The sequence below is a fragment of the Pseudophryne corroboree genome, chromosome 9, assembly GCF_028390025.1.
Source record: "Pseudophryne corroboree isolate aPseCor3 chromosome 9, aPseCor3.hap2, whole genome shotgun sequence".
NCBI lineage: Eukaryota > Metazoa > Chordata > Amphibia > Anura > Myobatrachidae > Pseudophryne > Pseudophryne corroboree.
This window is the reverse complement of record NC_086452.1, coordinates 466,152,751-466,170,200: the sequence shown is the minus strand read 5'-3', so window position 1 is coordinate 466,170,200 and position 17,450 is coordinate 466,152,751.

Genomic DNA, 17,450 nt, shown 5'->3' with positions numbered 1-17,450 from the left:
CCTGGGAGCAGTGGTGCTGTCCCTGGTGCTGGTATAAGGCCGCTGTGTCAGTAGCGTCCTCCAGCTGTCAGCACACTGTGATCCTGGGAGCACTGGTGCTGTCCCTGGTGCTGGTATAAGGCCGCTGTGTCAGTAACATCCTCCAGCTGTCAGCACACTGTGATCCTGGGAGCACTGGTGCTGTCCCTGGTGCTGGTATAAGGCCGCTGTGTCAGTAGCATCCTCCAGCTGTCAGCACACTGTGATCCTGGGAGCAGTGGTGCTGTCCCTGGTGCTGGTATAAGGCCGCTGTGTCAGAATCATCCTCCAGCTGTCAGCACACTGTGATCCTGGGAGCAGTGGTGCTGTCCCTGGTGCTGGTATAAGGACACTGTGTCAGAATCATCCTCCAGCTGTCAGCACACTGTGATCCTGGGAGCACTGGTGCTGTCCCTGGTGCTGGTATAAGGCCGCTGTGTCAGTAACATCCTCCAGCTGTCAGCACACTGTGATCCTGGGAGCAGTGGTGCTGTCCCTGGTGCTGGTATAAGGCCGCTGTGTCAGTAACATCCTCCAGCTGTCAGCACACTGTGATCATGGGAGCAGTGGTGCTGTCCCTGGTGCTGGTATAAGGCCGCTGTGTCAGAGTCATCCTCCAGCTGTCAGCACACTGTGATCCTGGGAGCAGTGGTGCTGTCCCTGGTGCTGGTATAAGGCCGCTGTGTCAGTAACATCCTCCAGCTGTCAGCACACTGTGATCCTGGGAGCACTGGTGCTGTCCCTGGTGCTGGTATAAGGCCGCTGTGTCAGTAGCATCCTCCAGCTGTCAGCACACTGTGATCCTGGGAGCAGTGGTGCTGTCCCTGGTGCTGGTATAAGGCCGCTGTGTCAGAATCATCCTCCAGCTGTCAGCACACTGTGATCCTGGGAGCAGTGGTGCTGTCCCTGGTGCTGGTATAAGGACACTGTGTCAGAATCATCCTCCAGCTGTCAGCACACTGTGATCCTGGGAGCACTGGTGCTGTCCCTGGTGCTGGTATAAGGCCGCTGTGTCAGTAACATCCTCCAGCTGTCAGCACACTGTGATCCTGGGAGCAGTGGTGCTGTCCCTGGTGCTGGTATAAGGCCGCTGTGTCAGTAACATCCTCCAGCTGTCAGCACACTGTGATCATGGGAGCAGTGGTGCTGTCCCTGGTGCTGGTATAAGGCCGCTGTGTCAGAGTCATCCTCCAGCTGTCAGCACACTGTGATCCTGGGAGCAGTGGTGCTGTCCCTGGTGCTGGTATAAGGCCGCTGTGTCAGTAGCATCCTCCAGCTGTCAGCACTCTGTGATCCTGGGAGCAGTGGTGCTGTCCCTGGTGCTGGTATAAGGCCGCTGTGTCAGTAGCGTCCTCCAGCTGTCAGCACACTGTGATCCTGGGAGCAGTGGTGCTGTCCCTGGTGCTGGTATAAGGCCGCTGTGTCAGTAGCGTCCTCCAGCTGTCAGCACACTGTGATCCTGGGAGCAGTGGTGCTGTCCCTGGTGCTGGTATAAGGCCGCTGTGTCAGTAGCATCCTCCAGCTGTCAGCACACTGTGATCCTGGGAGCAGTGGTGCTGTCCCTGGTGCTGGTATAAGGCCGCTGTGTCAGTAGCGTCCTCCAGCTGTCAGCACACTGTGATCCTGGGAGCACTGGTGCTGTCCCTGGTGCTGGTATAAGGCCGCTGTGTCAGTAACATCCTCCAGCTGTCAGCACACTGTGATCCTGGGAGCACTGGTGCTGTCCCTGGTGCTGGTATAAGGCCGCTGTGTCAGTAGCATCCTCCAGCTGTCAGCACACTGTGATCCTGGGAGCAGTGGTGCTGTCCCTGGTGCTGGTATAAGGCCGCTGTGTCAGTAACATCCTCCAGCTGTCAGCACACTGTGATCCTGGGAGCAGTGGTGCTGTCCCTGGTGCTGATATAAGGCCGCTGTGTCAGAATCATCCTCCAGCTGTCAGCACACTGTGATCCTGGGAGCACTGGTGCTGTCCCTGGTGCTGGTATAAGGCCGCTGTGTCAGAATCATCCTCCAGCTGTCAGCACACTGTGATCCTGGGAGCAGTGGTGCTGTCCCTGGTGCTGGTATAAGGCCGCTGTGTCAGTAGCATCCTCCAGCTGTCAGCAAACCGTGATCCTGGGAGCAGTGGTGCTGTCCCTGGTGCTGGTATAAGGACACTGTGTCAGTAACATCCTCCAGCTGTCAGCACACTGTGATCCTGGGAGCACTGGTGCTGTCCCTGGTGCTGGTATAAGGCCGCTGTGTCAGTAGCATCCTCCAGCTGTCAGCAAACCGTGATCCTGGGAGCAGTGGTGCTGTCCCTGGTGCTGGTATAAGGCCGCTGTGTCAGTAACATCCTCCAGCTGTCAGCACACTGTGATCCTGGGAGCAGTGGTGCTGTCCCTGGTGCTGGTATAAGGCCGCTGTGTCAGTAACATCCTCCAGCTGTCAGCACACTGTGATCCTGGGAGCAGTGGTGCTGTCCCTGGTGCTGGTATAAGGCCGCTGTGTCAGTAGCGTCCTCCAGCTGTCAGCACACTGTGATCCTGGGAGCAGTGGTGCTGTCCCTGGTGCTGGTATAAGGCCGCTGTGTCAGTAGCATCCTCCAGCTGTCAGCACACTGTGATCCTGGGAGCAGTGGTGCTGTCCCTGGTGCTGGTATAAGGCCGCTGTGTCAGAGTCATCCTCCAGCTGTCAGCACACTGTGATCCTGGGAGCAGTGGTGCTGTCCCTGGTGCTGGTATAAGGCCGCTGTGTCAGAATCATCCTCCAGCTGTCAGCACACTGTGATCCTGGGAGCAGTGGTGCTGTCCCTGGTGCTGGTATAAGGCCGCTGTGTCAGTAACATCCTCCAGCTGTCAGCACACTGTGATCCTGGGAGCAGTGGTGCTGTCCCTGGTGCTGGTATAAGGCCGCTGTGTCAGTAACATCCTCCAGCTGTCAGCACACTGTGATCCTGGGAGCAGTGGTGCTGTCCCTGGTGCTGGTATAAGAACGCTGTGTCAGTAACATCCTCCAGCTGTCAGCACACTGTGATCCTGGGAGCAGTGGTGCTGTCCCTGGTGCTGGTATAAGGCCGCTGTGTCAGTAGCATCCTCCAGCTGTCAGCACACTGTGATCCTGGGAGCACTGGTGCTGTCCCTGGTGCTGGTATAAGGCCGCTGTGTCAGAAGCGTCCTCCAGCTGTCAGCACACTGTGATCCTGGGAGCAGTGGTGCTGTCCCTGGTGCTGGTATAAGGCCGCTGTGTCAGAAGCGTCCTCCAGCTGTCAGCACACTGTGATCCTGGGAGCAGTGGTGCTGTCCCTGGTGCTGGTATAAGGACACTGTGTCAGAGTCATCCTCCAGCTGTCAGCACACTGTGATCCTGGGAGCAGTGGTGCTGTCCCTGGTGCTGGTATAAGGCCGCTGTGTCAGAATCATCCTCCAGCTGTCAGCACACTGTGATCCTGGGAGCAGTGGTGCTGTCCCTGGTGCTGGTATAAGGCCGCTGTGTCAGTAGCATCCTCCAGCTGTCAGCACACTGTGATCCTGGGAGCAGTGGTGCTGTCCCTGGTGCTGGTATAAGGCCGCTGTGTCAGTAACATCCTCCAGCTGTCAGCACACCGTGATCCTGGGAGCACTGGTGCTGTCCCTGGTGCAGGTATAAGGCCGCTGTGTCAGAAGCGTCCTCCAGCTGTCAGCACACTGTGATCCTGGGAGCAGTGGTGCTGTCCCTGGTGCTGGTATAAGGACACTGTGTCAGAGTCATCCTCCAGCTGTCAGCACACTGTGATCCTGGGAGCACTGGTGCTGTCCCTGGTGCTGGTATAAGGCCGCTGTGTCAGTAGCATCCTCCAGCTGTCAGCACACTGTGATCCTGGGAGCAGTGGTGCTGTCCCTGGTGCTGGTATAAGGCCGCTGTGTCAGTAACATCCTCCAGCTGTCAGCACACTGTGATCCTGGGAGCAGTGGTGCTGTCCCTGGTGCTGGTATAAGGCCGCTGTGTCAGAAGCGTCCTCCAGCTGTCAGCACACTGTGATCCTGGGAGCAGTGGTGCTGTCCCTGGTGCAGGTATAAGGCCGCTGTGTCAGAAGCGTCCTCCAGCTGTCAGCACACTGTGATCCTGGGAGCAGTGGTGCTGTCCCTGGTGCTGGTATAAGGCCGCTGTGTCAGTATCATCCTCCAGCTGTCAGCACACTGTGATCCTGGGAGCACTGGTGCTGTCCCTGGTGCTGGTATAAGGACACTGTGTCAGAGTCATCCTCCAGCTGTCAGCACACTGTGATCCTGGGAGCAGTGGTGCTGTCCCTGGTGCTGGTATAAGGCCGCTGTGTCAGAAGCGTCCTCCAGCTGTCAGCACACTGTGATCCTGGGAGCAGTGGTGCTGTCCCTGGTGCTGGTATAAGAGCATCGTCCAGCCATTATTGAGACGACCATCTTCCATGTAGCTCTATGACATGTCAGCAGTCAGAATGTTGCTAATTATATTGTAGCCTAATGCTAATGGGAGCCTAAGCCTAACTGTAGCCTAACCCTAACCTCATACAGTATGTCCACATTCTGACAACATCCCGTCCACAGCACCCACACACAGTATCTCCTACAAGACATAAACTCAGCTATTCATGCACTCATTATTTACCGCATTGATTACTTGTATTCTGCTAATCAGACGCTCAGCCCTGCAGTCTATTCTGACAGCTGCAGCTAGACTGATCTTCCCTGCAAAATGTTCATCTTCTGCTGCTCCCCTCTGTCAGGCTGTACATTAGTTGACGCCTGTATTTTTTTCAAGAAAAATACTTCAGTTTGCATATAATGTTATCAACCAAACTGTACCAATATATATCACTTCATCTTCAAGCTCCACCCCTCCGCTCTGCACAAGATCCGTGTCTCTCATCCACATGCATGACCTGCTCCCGTTCATGGTTACTTTATTCTGGCTGCACACAGTCTGTGGAATGCCATCCTTCTTTTCTTCTAGCCTCCAACCCTCCACACGTTCCCTGAGTTCTACCCTCTTCAGGCTGCTTATCAAATTCCAGAACCATTCACATACTGTAACCTCCATAAACTACAACACCCAAGTAATCCCCTTCTACACAGTTCACACAAAACATACATGTGTTAATTTTGTACACTCACATAACCCACTCACTCTAGGACAACTTTGCATCGTGACAGCCCACCAACAGCCTCTGTGATCTGTCTGGACCAATATGCAATATGTAGCACTTATTCCCGCATATAAAATGCAGATTTCCCTATAGATTGTGAGATTGCGAGCAGGGCCCTCCTACAACTCTATCCAGGGGCGGATTGGGAACAAAAAGCGGCCCTGGAAAAATGTGTACTAGTGGCCCCACATGGGCAGCACCAGAGGTGTAAGGTCTAGCCATGGGCCGTCGCATCAGCACCCTCCCACCCAAGACTTTCCAGATAGTGGGCATGTCCAGCATCAAGGGGGGAGTTAAAAAGAAATAAAATTAAATATTATGAGCACATTATATGATACACCTTCAGAATTTAGGAAACTATATCATTCTTTAGAAAGATATATTTTCTTGCTTATTACACCAACCGTATCCCAATCACTATTCACTCAATCTTATATGTCAGCCAAGCAGGCAGAGCATACACTAGATCATCTGCAATCACAGGCTAAGTGGCAAAGTAATTTTCATATATGCAAATTATTTTGCATCTTATTTATTATGTCTATAAAAAGGACCACATGTCCTCAAACAAAACAGGCCTCGCGGGTGTGTTGGCCCACCGGGGATCTTCCCTGTGAGTCCTATGGCCAATCCGCCTCTGTCTGTATCTGTCTGTTATTCCCCAGTCTTGTTTTATTCCTGCGTTTGAAATATGCCGACGCTATTTAAATAAATGTTAATAAATAAATTGCAGTGTCTAAGTACCGTCCATACCTGTCTCATACCATTTTCCCTTCGTTTTACCCCCCTTTTTGTTTGTATATAATTACTAGAAGCATCTTCCCAGCATTCCGTCCAACCTGCATTATCACAAACGACTCTGAAAAGACAGCAAAGCAGTTTCCAGTCAAGGTTTTTGCAGTATGGAAATGTTCAAACTTCAAGCATTACTCCCCGGGGACTCCTGACACAGGGTAGTTACAATGCATTTATTATTTCAATTTATTTATATTAATATATTATTTACACAACAAATAGACTGAAGTGAATAATTAATTATCCAAAATGGGACACTTCAACTTGACTCACTGTGATCATTAAGCCTGCCCTCGGAAAATGGTGTGCCCCGGGTTGGCCTTCTGTTCAAAAACTCATTTTGATAAAGATTTATCGAGTGGCTGATCAAAGCCGTGCATGTACTGGCACCCTCATTAAAATCACTATAAGCTATGAAAGACGCACAAAAGAATTATATTAGCCGTAGCTCCGCTACGGAAAACATCGTAGCCTTGAGGGTCTGGAAGGAATTAGAATATTCTCACATTATCATGGGCTTTGTAAGACAATAAAATGTCCTACAGTCCAGGGAAGACATTTGTGACTACATAATGAAGAATAATATCCCTGTGCGTTTGCTGGCGATATAAACTGTACGGCTGGAGGATAGGGCGAAAAATGAGGACGAATGTAAACAATGTTATCACTTTATAATACTATGGGAGAGATGTATGAAAGTGTGGAGAGAGAGAGGGCGGAGAGAGATAAAGTACCAACCTATCACCTCCGAACTTACATTTTTCAAACACTGTCACTTGGCAGTTTCCTATACTCAATCTTTAATAATGAGGAGGAGGATGATGAGGATGTTATTAAAGTCTGAAGAGTCTGAAAGACTGACCTGTGTGAACATTGTTTTGCTCAATGATATTTTCACACCTCCCAACATGACTCTCTCAAGGAGGACACAATGCTCTGCTCCTGCTCTTTCCTCTTACTGTATGATTACCATCACCTGTGCTGTACTCTAATACTGACCCAGTGCTCATACCTATGTCATACCTCCCAACATGACCCTCTCCAGGAGGACACAATGCTCTGCTGCTGCTCTTCCCTCTTACTGTATGATTACCATCACCTGTGCTGTACCCTAATACTGACCCAGTGCTCATACCTATGTCATACCTCCCAACATGACCTCTCCAGGAGGACACAATGCTCTGCTCCTGTACTTCCCTCTTACTGTATGATTACCATCACCTGTGCTGTACCCTAATACTGACCCAGTGCTCATACCTATGTCATACCTCCCAACATGACCTCTCCAGGTGGGACACAATTCTCTGCTCCTGCTCTTCCCTCTTACTGTATGATTACCATCACCTGTGCTGTACCCTAATACTGACCCAGTGCTCATACCTATGTCATACCTCCCAACATGACCTCTCCAGGTGGGACACAATTCTCTGCTCCTGCTCTTCCCTCTTACTGTATGATTACCATCACCTGTGCTGTACCCTAATACTGAACCAGTGCTCATACCTATGTCATACCTCCCAACATGACCTCTCCAGGTGGGACACAATTCTCTGCTCCTGCTCTTCCCTCTTACTGTATGATTACCATCACCTGTGCTGTACCCTAATACTGACCCAGTGCTCATACCTATGTTAGACCTCCCAACATGACCTCTCCAGGAGGACACAATGCTCTGCTCCTGCTCTTCTCTCTTACTGTATGATTACCATCACCTGTGCTGTACCCTAATACTGACCCAGAGCTTATATCTATGTCATACCTCCAAAATGACCCTCTCCAGGAGGACACAATGCTCTGCTCCTGGACTTTCCTCTTACTGTATGATTACCATCACCTGTGCTGTACTCTAATACTGACCCAGTGCTCATACCTATGTCATACTTCCCAACATGACCTCTCCAGGAGGACACAATGCTCTGCTCCTGCTCTTCTCTCTTACTGTATGATTACCATCACCTGTGCTGTACACTAATACTGACCCAGTGCTTATACCTATGTCATACCTCGAACATGACCCTCTCCAGGAGGACACAATGCTCTGCTCCTGCAATTCCCTCTTACTGTATGATTATCATCACCTGTGCTGTACCCTAATACTGACCCAGTGCTCATACCTATGTCATACCTCCCAACATGACCTCTCCAGGAGGACACAATGCTCTGCTCCTGCTCTTTCCTCTTACTGTATGATTACCATCACCTGTGCTGTACTCTAATACTGACCCAGTGCTCATACCTATGTCATACCTCCCAACATGACCTTCTCCAGGAGGACACACTGCTCTGCTCCTGGACTTCCCTCTTAATGTATGATTACCATCACCTGTGCTGTACCCTAATACTGACCCAGTGCTCATACCTATGTCATACCTCCCAACATGACCTATCCAGGAGGACACAATGCTCTGCTCCTGGACTTCCCTCTTAATGTATGATTACCATCACCTGTGCTGTACCCTAATACTGACCCAGTGCTCATACCCATGTCATACCTCCAAACATGACCTCTCCAGGAGGACACAATGCTCTGCTCCTGTACTTCCCTTTTAATGTATGATTGCCAGCACCTGTGCTGTACCCTAATACTGACCCAGTGCTCATACCTATGTCATACCTCCCAACATGACCCTCTCCAGGAGGACACAATGCTCTGCTGCTGCTCTTCCCTCTTACTGTATGATTACCATCACCTGTGCTGTACCCTAATACTGACCCAGTGCTCATACCTATGTCATACCTCCCAACATGACCTCTCCAGGAGGACACAATGCTCTGCTCCTGTACTTCCCTCTTACTGTATGATTACCATCACCTGTGCTGTACCCTAATACTGACCCAGTGCTCATACCTATGTCATACCTCCCAACATGACCTCTCCTGGTGGGACACAATGCTCTGCTCCTGCTCTTCCCTCTTACTGTATGATTACCATCACCTGTGCTGTACCCTAATACTGACCCAGTGCTCATACCTATGTTAGACCTCCCAACATGACCTCTCCAGGAGGACACAATGCTCTGCTCCTGCTCTTCTCTCTTACTGTATGATTACCATCACCTGTGCTGTACCCTAATACTGACCCAGAGCTTATATCTATGTCATACCTCCCAACATGACCCTCTCCAGGAGGACACAATGCTCTGCTCCTGGACTTTCCTCTTACTGTATGATTACCATCACCTGTGCTGTACCCTAAAACTGACCCAGTGCTCATACCTATGTCATACCTCCCAACATGACCCTCTCCAGGAGGACACAATGCTCTGCTACTGCACTCCCTCTAACTGTATGATTACCATCACCTGTGCTGTACCCTAATACTGACCCAGTGCTCATACCCATGTCATACCTCCCAACATGACCTCTCCAGGAGGACACAATGCTCTGCTCCTGGTCTTCCCTCTTACTGTATGATTACCATCACCTGTGCTGTACCCTAATACTGACCCAGTGCTCATACCTATGTCATACCTCCCAACATGACCATCTCCAGGAGGACACAATGCTCTGCTCCTGTTCTACCCTCTTACTGTATGATTACCATCACTTGTGCTGTACCCTAATACTGACCCAGTGCTCATACCTATGTCATACCTCCCAACATGACCTCTCCAGGAGGACACAATGCTCTGCTCCTGCTCTTCCCTCTTACTGTATGATTACCATCACCTGTGCTGTACCCTAATGCTGACCCAGTGCTCATACCTATGTCATACCTCCCATCATGACCTCTCCAGGAGGACACAATGCTCTGCTCCTGGATTCCCTCTTAATTTATGATTGCCATCACCTGTACTGAAACACCTTTCTTATCCATTAACCTGTTCAACACAGGAGCCAGCAATCATAAATTAAAAGAACAGTCCAGAAGCAGAGCATTGTGTCCCTCCTGGAGAGTGCCATGTTGGGAGGTATGTATTTTTGTGGACACTTACAAAAGACTTTATTGATGAAGTATAGAGATCACTGACCCGCCATTCTCATATAATATCAGGAGTTAAAAATAAGTTAATATGGTGCCCCAAGTGGCTGGGGGTCCATCCAATCCTCACTAAGGCATGGAAGAATCAAATGACTCCATGTTTAGTATAGAGATGACCCAGATATCTGTTGCCGGTGTTCACTGCGGTGCAGGGCAAAATACCTGCACCCAGAATAGTGTTGGGTTCCCTACCTGTCCCCCTTTTGATACACTGAGGGGGTTATTATAGACAATGCTTAATCTTAATTATTCTTTGCAACTGTTGCGGAGCTACAAGTCCCAGACGATGTTTGCAATTTTGTAGCATCTGCAGAGCCTTAGGGTAATTAGACTGACCTGCAAAAATATTAATAAAAAATGCATTTATTAGACCCCTGTGCTTCCTACTTGTCAGAAAAAGAAAATAATGATTTTCAGATGCAAATATTTGTTACTTCTGATGCATGCGATTGGTTGAAGCTACTATCCAATCAGAGAGTCTATTTACTTAGGACTTTTGCTTTCCGATTACTGTGTCCTCATTTGCTGCGTCCATGAGATATGAATAAAGGGTCCACGGTTCCGCAGTGTAATATAAAGATGTGCCGGTGAAACAGGGAATGAAGCGAGTACTCCGCAGAACAGTTTTCATCATGTCACTCATCTCTGTGTGCCCTCCAGAATGATATGTGGGTGTAATATGAGGATAAGTACTCTTTCTGTATTTTTTACTAAGGGTGCATGGCCACGCCTCCCATGATTAGGCCACGCCCCCTGAAAAGTACCCTGGCTCGGAAAGCTCTCTACTGCCCTGTACATGTCAGATCTCCAGCAAACATATCCTTCTGTAAAATGGGAATTTTTGTTCGGCAAAAGGGCGTTTACCTGCAGAGACAGAAGCGTGTTGTGGGAATGTCGTGGACTTGCAGACGGACACAGGATGCTTGTTTCAGATGGATGTTTTGCATCCAGCATATGTGTGTGGGCACAAGTGCCAATAGTAAGGGCCAGAGAAACTGTAGGCGGCGTGATGCATATGGATGAAGCCGCTCTTGTACTTGCACAGACGGTCGGACACTGGCAATGGTAGTTAATCTGGCTGATGCAAAATTCTGCATTTGCGACCACTTTGCGTCCAACTCAGTATCAAGCCCATAATTTTATGTGATCTTCAAAAATTTGACCCTGACAAGGGCCTACATTCCGAGTTGTTCGCTCGCTAGCTGCTTTTAGCAGCATTGCACACGTTAGGCCGCCGCCCTCTGGGAGTGTATCTTAGCATAGCAGACCTGCGAATAGAAAATTATTTGCAGTTTCTGAGTAGCTCCAGACTTACTCACAGATTGCGATCAGTTCAGTCCGTTTCGTTCCTGGTTTGACGTCACAAACACGCCCTGCGTTCGCCCAGCCACTCCTCTGTTTCCCCAGCCACTCCTGCGTTTTAGCCTGACACGCCTGCGTTATTTAGCACACTCCCGGAAAATGGTCAGTTACCTCCCAGAAACACCCACTTCCTGTCAATCACTCACCGATCAGCAGAGCGACTGAAAAGCGTCGCCCGCCCCTGTGTAAAATTGCTTAGTTTTGTGTGAAATTACTTGGCGCGTGCGCCCTGCGGCCCATACGCATCCGCAGAACAGCCGGTTTTTAGCCTGATCGCTGTGCTGCGAAAACGTCAGCGAGCGATCAACTCGGAGGTCTTCTCGACTGTCCGTCTCTAACTACTTGTTTTTGCCACCTAGTCCTTTAGAAAATTATCTGGACAGGAAAACAGACCAGTCGTTTTTTTTTTTTTTAAATAAGCAGTAGTCGTGACTGACCTATGACCCTTGTTTTGAATGTCGTCAGCTCCAGTGCCGGCCTGAGAGTTCATGTTCCATTAGGCGACAGGTGTGCATAGCCAGATTAAGGGGGGGGGGGGGGTAGGGGGGATGCAGGGCATACTGTATCCTGAGCTCCCCTCTATCTGGGGGCCCCCTGGCTGCAGCACAGTCACATCACTAGCTCTCCTTCTTGTGCAGCAGCAGAACCAGGCAGACAGAATGTGAGCAGACAGTATGCAGTGCAGGCAGAGGCACAGGAGTATCAGGTTTTATGAGCTACCGACGGAGCTTCCCAACCAGAGGAGAGCTAGAAGGGGAAGAGAGCTGTAAGTAACCAACAGATCCCAGCTTCTCCTCCTCCCCGCATGGTTCCTGTATAACCTGTTATCTAATGAGAGCGTTTGGGTCTAGAAAGAGACACACAGAGAGTCCTCCTGATTCCTGCCCCAGTGTGTAAGTAGTACAGTGGCTGCTTCTTCTATTCCTGCATGTGACACGATAGTTGATAGATTTTATTTTTCTATGTGTATTTTAAGGTTGTTTAAATTGTCTTTGTTCCACTGCAGGAAAACTTTATAAAATAGTTGTCTCTCAATTAGGTGGAGTTATAAACAGTACCCAGCCATTATTACACTATGTGTTTAAATCTAATCTACTCCATTGGTTTAAACCTAATATAAACAATCCATTCCTCCCACCATGACCCATTCCAGGTGGAACAACATGCTCTCTACCTGGACTTCTCTCTTAATTTCTGATTGCAATCACCTGTGTTGAAATACCTTTCTTATCAATAGGTAAAGCAGGTGACGCCAATCATGTACTAAGAGGGAAGGCCCAGTAGAGAGCATTTTGGGGGTCATGTTGGGAGGTATGCACAATCTAATATACACCCCCCATTCATCAGGACCACCCTGTCTTAAGTGCCCCGGGGCCCCACAAAGCTTAACCTGGCCCTGCAGGTGTGAGTGACCTCCCAAGCTTCACAGAGGAGCCGTTACCCCCTTTGTGCTCAGCTGACACAGCAGGAAACAATCCCGAACTCTCAGTCATTTTCTGATTGAGTAGTATCCATTATCAGATGTGCCTTCTTCAGATCAGAGGATTTCCTGCATCCCATTAACGCCACAATTGATGCTGATGAAATTTTAAACAGCGTCCTATAAAATGCAAAAGCAATAATGTTGTTTTTTTTGCTGTTGTGTTTTTTTTTTTTTTAGTTTGAATGCACAATTGGTTTCCTTTCCATCATTTGTAATGTGGGCTTCCTAATTCAAAGAGACAGATCCACTTCAATTTACTCCTATTAATATTTCAGCGGATTTACTCAACATGAACACAGCAATATCTCTAACCATGTAATGACGGGAAGCCTCCATTTGTCTTACTAAATGAGGTGTCCGCTGCGGCATTTTCAGATTCCCCCGGTGTGAGGTCTGTCGTGTCGCTTTAAGGATTTGACGCGGCTCTCAATGGTTCATGAAATATGCTGAAAATATCATTTTGTAGAACATAATTCTGTCTGAAGCTCAGGGTCGAGCTACAACTTGGATGTAAACAAGATGAAAAGAAAAATAAGAACTTTAGACATTCCTTGAAGCCGCGGCCTCCAACGGTGCATGTTTTCAGCATATCCCCTACTGAGAACTGGTGGATCAATCAACCATTTAGTTCTACCAGGTCCTTTGCGAGGATCTTTTATTTTATTTTAATGAAAGTTTTAGAAAAAAAAAAAATCACACTTTGTAGAAAGGTGTTGGTACAATTTGTGTGTCCGTGTTTTCACAAAAGTCAAGTTCTAAAACCTTAAAGAGGCCAGCTACTACGCTATTCCCTCTAATTATTGCCTATATTTAATGAGATATATGAAAAGTAATTATAAGCTTTTGCATTCGGTACATAGGGGTCTATTTACCAATACTTGGAGAGAGATAAATTGGATGGAGATAATGGGGGTGATTCAGAGCTGATCGTAGATGTGCTAAATTTAGCACATCTACAATCAGTTTCTCTGACATGCGGGGGGACGCCAAGCACAGGGCTAGTCCGCCCCGCATGTCTGGCTCTGCCCCCCCCGCACAGGTACAAAAGCATCGCACAGCGCACCACGTAGCTCCCTACCTGCGCAGCCTAGTTGCGCTGGCAGGCAGCTACCCACCGCGTTCCGGGGCGCAGCAGCTGCATGTAACGTCAGCCGTCCCCCACAACGGTCCGGATATGCCATTGTCACAAACCCTCCCGCCCTGCGACGGCCTCTGCCTGTCAATCAGGCAGAGGCGATCGCAGCCCTGAGATGCTTTCGCATCTCACTTTGTCTCACGGGGTGCAGACCCAGGCCCGCTGCACATGCGCACTCCAGCAAGTGCTTCAGGCTGCGATCTAGTCTGAGGTAGGCCCAAAGTACCAGCCAGTCAGCTCCTAACTGTAATTTTTTCAAACACAGCCGTGACATGGCAGTTAGGAGCTGATTGGCTGGCACTTTATTTTCAGCCACTTTATCTCTTTCCAAGGCTTAGTAAATAGGCCCATAGTATATTAAACAGTATATAGTCTAATTATGTCCCCGATTGCTCAACAACATATGAAAAGCTCCATATTCACAGTGCAAGCGGATAGTCACAATATAGAACTGTTTGTATAAAACAAATGTCTTTTTGGAAGGTGCTGTACCTGCACTGGATTTCTCCCAGAGTAATTGGATCCTGAATTAAAAAATTGGATCCTGAATTAAAATCTCCCCATGATCGGTATCTCGCAGGGTAAATATTTCCCAGAGCTGCCATTTACTATACTCTAGAAGGGCGGCAGCTCATTCACAAATAACAATTCCAATTATATGTGGCAGCTTAGGAACATCTCCACAGGGAGAATCCTGTAAGATTGCTGGAAATAGATGTACCAAGGTAACAGGTAGCAGGTAGTGTTCCAGCCCACAAGGGCCAACGCATTTCCCCACACTGCCTGTGGGTTTGTCAGATGAAGGCAGTGTGGTGAAACGCGTTAGTCTTGTGTGCTGTATTGCTGGGAGAACATACAATGTGTGCTGTATCGCTGAGAGAACATACAATGTGTGCTGTATCGCTGAGAGAACATACAATGTGTGCTGTATCACTGGGAGAACATACAATGTGTGCTGTATCGCTGGGAGAACATACAATGTGTGCTGTATCACTGGGAGAACATACAATGTGTGCTGTAGCGCTGGGAGAACATACAATGTGTGCTGTATCACTGGGAGAATATACAATGTGTGCTGTATCACTGGGAGAACATACAATGTGTGCTGTATCGCTGGGAGAACATACAATGTGTGCTGTATCACTGGGAGAACATACAATGTGTGCTGTATCACTGGGAGAACATACAATGTGTGCTGTATCGCTGGGAGAACATACAATGTGTGCTGTATCGCTGGGAGAACATACAATGTGCGCTGTATCGCTGGGAGAACATACAATGTGTGCTGTATCACTGGGAGAACATACAATGTGTGCTGTATCGCTGGGAGAACATACAATGTGTGCTGTATCACTGGGAGAACATACAATGTGTGCTGTATCGCTGGGAGAACATACAATGTGTGCTGTATCACTGGGAGAACATACAATGTGTGCTGTATCACTGGGAGAACATACAATGTGTGCTGTATCACTGGGAGAACATACAATGTGTGCTGTATCACTGGGAGAACATACAATGTGTGCTGTATCGCTGAGAGAACATACAATGTGTGCTGTATCGCTGAGAGAACATACAATGTGTGCTGTATCACTGGGAGAACATACAATGTGCGCTGTATCACTGGGAGAACATACAATGTGTGCTGTATCGCTGAGAGAACATACAATGTGCGCTGTATCACTGGGAGAACATACAATGTGTGCTGTATCACTGGGAGAACATACAATGTGCGCTGTATCGCTGGGAGAACATACAATGTGTGCTGTATCACTGGGAGAACATACAATGTGCGCTGTATCGCTGGGAGAACATACAATGTGCTCTGTATCGCTGGGAGAACATACAATGTGTGCTGTGTCACTGGGAGAACATACAATGTGTGCTGTATCACTGGGAGAATATACAATGTGTGCTGTATCGCTGGGAGAACATACAATGTGTGCTGTATCGCTGGGAGAACATACAATGTGTGCTGTATCGCTGGGAGAACATACAATGTGTGCTGTATCGCTGGGAGAACATACAATGTGTGCTGTATCACTGGGAGAACATACAATGTGTGCTGTATCACTGGGAGAACATACAATGTGCGCTGTATCACTGGGAGAACATACAATGTGTGCTGTATCGCTGGGAGAACATACAATGTGCGCTGTATCGCTGGGAGAACATACAATGTGTGCTGTATCACTGGGAGAACATACAATGTGCGCTGTATCGCTGGGAGAACATACAATGTGCTCTGTATCGCTGGGAGAACATACAATGTGTGCTGTATCACTGGGAGAACATACAATGTGTGCTGTATCACTGGGAGAATATACAATGTGTGCTGTATCGCTGGGAGAACATACAATGTGTGCTGTATCGCTGGGAGAACATACAATGTGTGCTGTATCGCTGGGAGAACATACAATGTGTGCTGTATCGCTGGGAGAACATACAATGTGTGCTGTATCACTGGGAGAACATACAATGTGTGCTGTATCACTGGGAGAACATACAATGTGTGCTGTATCACTGGGAGAATATACAATGTGTGCTGTATCGCTGGGAGAACATACAATGTGTGCTGTATCGCTGGGAGAACATACAATGTGTGCTGTATCGCTGGGAGAACATACAATGTGTGCTGTATCGCTGGGAGAACATACAATGTGTGCTGTATCGCTGAGAGAACATACAATGTGCGCTGTATCGCTGGGAGAACATACAATGTGTGCTGTATCACTGGGAGAACATACAATGTGTGCTGTATCGCTGGGAGAACATACAATGTGCGCTGTTTCACTGGGAGAACATACAATGTGTGCTGTATCGCTGAGAGAACATACAATGTGTGCTGTATCGCTGGGAGAACATACAATGTGTGCTGTATCGCTGGGAGAACATACAATGTGTGCTGTATCGCTGGGAGAACATACAATGTGCGCTGTATCGCTGGGAGAACATACAATGTGTGCTGTATCGCTGGGAGAACATACAATGTGTGCTGTATCGCTGGGAGAACATACAATGTGTGCTGTATCGCTGGGAGAACATACAATGTGCGCTGTATCGCTGGGAGAACATACAATGTGTGCTGTATCGCTGGGAGAACATACAATGTGTGCTGTATCGCTGGGAGAACATACAATGTGCGCTGTATCACTGGGAGAACATACAATGTGTGCTGTATCACTGGGAGAACATACAATGTGTGCTGTATCGCTGGGAGAACATACAATGTGTGCTGTATCGCTGGGAGAACATACAATGTGTGCTGTATCGCTGGGAGAACATACAATGTGTGCTGTATCACTGGGAGAACATACAATGTGTGCTGTATCGCTGGAAGAACATACAATGTGTGCTGTATCGCTGGGAGAACATACAATGTGTGCTGTATCGCTGGGAGAACATACAATGTGTGCTGTATCACTGGGAGAACATACAATGTGTGCTGTATCGCTGGAAGAACATACAATGTGTGCTGTATCGCTGGGAGAACATACAATGTGCGCTGTATCGCTGGGAGAACATACAATGTGCG